The following is a 5328-nucleotide window of genomic DNA, read 5'->3' as shown; positions in this document are numbered from 1 at the left end:
AACACATGCCACGTCTGTGCAGGATTCTCCTTGGAACCACCTTGTTCATTTAAGTTCTCCCACTGGTCCTTTTCTGCTGACACATGGACTTGGGCAATGAAGATACCTACTCACGATGAACACCATATAAACTACAGGTTGCCATGACCTCACCACACCACACACCAGTTTTACTGACTTTCTTCCCTTTATCCTCTTTTGTTACTGATTAGTAACCACCCTGAGCTCAGTATTTTTGGAAGGTTTCTGAGGAATCTTCTCTCCTGTGTGAACTGGGTTGCATGCAGCACTACCAACTCAGCATAATAAATGATAATTGATAGAAAAACTTCTTTGACTCAGTGTTAATGTCTACCTGCTCTGGAGAAAATGTTTTGCTTCAACTAAATGAAATAAAATAAGGAAATAAATTAATTATTTTTCTAAAATGTTTTTGCTTGCAAAATCTGCTTCCTACAAGCATGAGGCTCACTCAGGTAAGCTGTTGCTTTCTTCTACACTTTCAAACTCAAAATGCTTTCATGGAAACTCCAATGAAGACCAAGTCTGTATTATTCAACCCAGCACTGTCACTAAATTGTGCCTGGTGAATACATGAATGGCGAACTGGAAGAAGTCTGCATTTTAGGATATATTTTGAACATTTATTTGCCCTACTCAGCTATGACAGAAAAATTGAAGATGATTAGTTAGTATTACTTGCATTAAACAACCAGAAAACATTGCTGAAAGGGTACACAGTTACTTGAAATTAGGCACTTTTTTCCAGTAGCAGTGAATGCCATGCAGTAAACAGTTCCTCACATTATTCATCTAGAGTTACAGGTGAAAGAGAAGGAATCGTAATCGAAACAGAGGACTCTTCAACATTCACAGTGTCATGGAATCTAGTTATGTAAATCTGACACAGGGATCAAACAGCATGGCCTCATATCTGAGCTCAAAAGGAAAATTAGGCCAACGGTTCTGTGATGCAATATCATAGTATAATTGAACGGTTTGGGTTGGGAGGGACCTTAAAAGTCATGTGGTTCCAATCCTCCTGCCATGGGCAGTGACACCTTCCACCAGACCTGGCTGCTCAAAGCCCCATCCAACCTGGCCTTGAACACCTCCAGGGCATCCACATGAAATGCCAAACCAATGTTGTCTCAATTACTGGAGGACTACACAAATGCCTTCTAAGGGCACATCAAAGAGTAATAGCCTCAGAGAAGCTACAGGCATAGTTCTCATTTTAGGATCTATTTGTCTGTAATTTCTCCCACATTTACTGCTGACATTTAAAAAAAAAAAAAAAAGTAAAAAAAAAAAAAAAAGTAAATTCTTTTGAAAGGAAGCTTTTTGTCAAACTTAAAAATGGGTTTCACTTTGGTTTGGATGTTTTTAATTATTTTTTTTTTTACATTACTGATCTTAATTGAAATTTTATTTGAAGTACTCGGGGCAAAGCTAAATAAGTATATTTATAAAACATTAAAATGTTGCAAGCTTTATCAACTAAAATTGTATGGCAAATTCAGCACAATTTTCTGCAAAGGTTTAGCTGTACTCAAATCCTTCATTTTCCAACAAACATTATTTGACAAAAAGCATTCTCAACTCAACATATCTCCATTGTTGCTTCCTCACCTGTCATCATTGAAACCACCAAGACACACATTATCAGATATGAAACCAGAGATACCCAAATTATCAAGCGATTTGGTTGGTCTCTCTTGATCTTCAATTGTCAGTGGGGGGAATCCAGACGTAGTGCAGTTGGGATAACAGTAGGTTCTTAGCAAAGCAGGCTGCTGTGCCAAAGCCCTGGAGATCTTCCTGGTCATCACTGCTGCTCCTGCTGACAAGGTGCCAGCAGGAGGCCTGGGATGAAAATCCCTCCAGAGGAGCACAAGTCTGTCCTGTCATCCAGAGCAGGAATGAGCTTCCCTCCCAATGGCTCTTTCGCATCTCATCTTTGCCCATTCCAGTGACAGGAGAGGACCCTGGCCTGGTCCCACTTTTACAGCCCTCTGGTAGTATAACTTTGTTTTTATTATGCAGCTGAGAAGCTCTGAATTGGCTCCGTGCCAGTCACACTGTATTGCTATGCTTTGGAGGTTTTCAAAAGGATGAAAGAAAGCATTTAGGGAGGTTCCAGAAACGATGCTGATGGCTGCCATGCTAATGCTTGTAATGAATTCTAAATTGGTAATGGGACCACTTATGGATAACTAAAGGCTTATTCACTCCCTTGGATATCTGCTTTTTTCCTCTACCACTTTCTGCTGGATTTAGTGCCAGTATTCACTTTGCATTTTTCTTTTTCTGTCTTCTTCTGTTCTTTTACTTTCCTACTGTCATTTCTCATGCTGTATTCTTCCTCTAAAAATTATCACCCCTCAGGCTCTCCCCTTATTCTAGTTGCCTTACTGCAGCAAATGCACGTCCTACAAATCTCTAGTTACCATTGCTAGTCTCCTTTCCCATATGAGACTAATTACTAAAACAAGTTTGCATGACTTTGAAACGATAATAATAACACTTCTATGAGCGTATAATTTCATTTTATATCTACTGGATAATGCAAACTGCATTCATACCACCTAGAGATAGGTGGTATAATAACAAGTGATAAAATAATAGGTAGTATAATAATGAAGGATAGCATTAATGGGCAGCAATCATAACTGACATAGACTTGTAGTTTCTGGCTGACGCAGGTTTAAATGATGTTAGTGTTGATTGCAATGTGTCTTATTGCCTTAGGAGATACATGTTAAGTATAAAGGCTTGCAGTTAAAATTCTGTGAGGCGTAAGACTCCTCTGGAACGTCTATCTTGTCAGCAGAACTGTTAAAGTGTAACTCTGGTCAGAAAAAAATGACACTATAAAAATTCCATCTATCATGCATTGTATTTATTTTCCCTTGGTGATTTCCAGATTAAATCTGCTCAGTTTACAAATCAAAAGAGACTTTTTTAACTGCTTTTTTATCCAACAGTCTATGTTCCCTGTTCTGCTTGTGACTTAAAAAAAAAAATAAAAAATTAAACTATGTTTTTTTCTGTTCCATACATCATTTTCCATCCACTCACAGTAAAAATTCTCCAGCTAAAATACAGGCCGTATTTGTACTGACATGTAATGAATCAGAACAAACTATATCTCACTCACCATTCAGATAAAAAAAAAAAAAAAACTTTTTTTTTTTTCCCCAGTATGCTACATATATAGAGAGATGACATGGAGTGATCAAAATGGTCATATTTACTCTGGCAAGCTGAACAATGTTGCATACTAAATATATAGTTAACTACATGTTACATATCTCTCCCTATATATATACCTATATGTATGTATATATGCATAATATACACCAGTATATGACTACACATATACATTTGGACCCATGTAAACTGTTCTCAAGTATAGTCCTAATCAAGGGGTGTCAAAAACATATATCCCTTAAACAGCTATGCTGTTATCTCTTTGAAATGTCCTTCCACATCCAGAAGAAACAGAAAAAAGGACAGTGCTGCAGTTTACTGGCACCAAATGACTGCTGCTCCAAACTGCTTCATCTGTGTTAAAATTATCTGCATCATTTCCTACCCTTTTCCTCTCTCTCCTATTTGCTCACCTATATTTCATTAACTCTCCCTTTTGACATGTCTGAACTCTGTCAAACCATGAATCTTTACAATTTGTAATAGGAAATACAGTGTGATAATTCTTGATATTTGTCCATAGCATGAGTATTCTGTACATAGAGTTATATCACACAATGGATATGTTGAGTTAGTGGTTATTTTTCCAGTAGCAAAGGAATACAATTTCTAACAAAAACTACTGTCAAGAAATGCTGCTTTAAAAATATCAGTATTATGGAGAAATCAAGAAATGCAGAGATAAAGCTGATTTTTCAAGTAAACATTTAGCTCTACTTCATCTTCATCTGTAATCACTAGAATGGCAATCAGATCATCTCATGAATGAAGTATAGTCAAATGAAGGTGAATCTAAGCATGGCAAAGGCCATGCAGGTAAACAGAATATACTTTGTGGAGTGTACTTTGTCATTATATATATGTTTATATAAATATGTATGTATTAGAACCCAAGGGAATGGCATGAAGCTGCAACAAGGGAGATTCAAGTTGAATATTAGGAAAAGATTCTTCACCAATAGGGTCGTCGGGCACTGGGACAGGCTCCCCAGGGCAGTGGTCACGGCACTGAGCCTGTTGGAGTTCAAGAAGCGTTTGGACAACGCTCTCAGGCACAGGGTCTGATTTTTGGGTGGTCCTGTGTGGTGCCAGGAGCTGGACTTGATGATCCTTGTGGATCCCTTCCAACTCAGGATATTCTATGTTTCTATGATTTTAGGAGTGGCTGTGAGACTATGATGTAAGCTACCACATAAAACAATGTCCTTTACAAATCTTGCCACTTTGTTCTACAGCTGCATGTGATCAGTGTTAATCATTTCATTTAATGAAGTGCTGGAAGGTGAAAGGGGGAACAGGAGCTGGGACAGAATTTAAGCCTCAATTTGTCTATATAAGTGGTTAGCTTACAATATGGTCTCCTTTTAAGTTTTAATGTATTGGTGTCAGTTAATAAATTTGCCATAGAAGCCTACAATAAAACACAGTTAAGGTTGACAGTGTATATCTGAAATCTATACTAAAACATATTCTCATAGCTGTTAGAAATTAAATCCGTATGGGAAACAGTTTAATCATCATGAAGAAAGGTCAAGATTTTCTCATCTTTTCTCACCCAAATCAGGAAGAAAAAAAAATTAGATCTCAAGAATATTTGGTACAATCTAGCTCATTTTAAACAATTCAGTCAACAATCCAATTTCAGCCATTTATTTAAGATTTTATTTAATTAACTTAAACTTGTAATTGAAACATTATTTTGAATCATAAATGATTGATTTTATTGTTTTCTAGAAAAAGAAACTTGATTTACAGTTTCTGAAACTGTCAAATTCTTGTCAAAACCCCATCTTCCACAGGAAGTGATTCTGATGGAAAATCCCATTAAAAATTTCTTAGAACAAGGGTGTTGTATTTATCTGCCCCAAAACCTTATACATAATATAATCAAAATATAACTTAAATGTGCAAATATATACAAATAAAAATATTAGAAGTTAAACCTAAAAATTAAGGAATAGCTCTGCACAGCTGGGGAACACAACTGACCTCATCTCTGTTGCCTGATGTCCAGTGAAATCATGGAATAACCTCAGGCATCTGTCTGGATTTTCACATTCAGAGGAAAGTTTATTAGAAGGAATGATTCTTAAAGACACATGAAAGCATCTTTTT

The sequence above is a fragment of the Cygnus olor genome, chromosome 2, assembly GCF_009769625.2.
Source record: "Cygnus olor isolate bCygOlo1 chromosome 2, bCygOlo1.pri.v2, whole genome shotgun sequence".
NCBI classification, from domain to species: Eukaryota; Metazoa; Chordata; class Aves; order Anseriformes; family Anatidae; genus Cygnus; species Cygnus olor.
The sequence above is the reverse complement of the archived record's forward strand: the minus strand, read 5'-3'. Positions refer to the sequence as shown.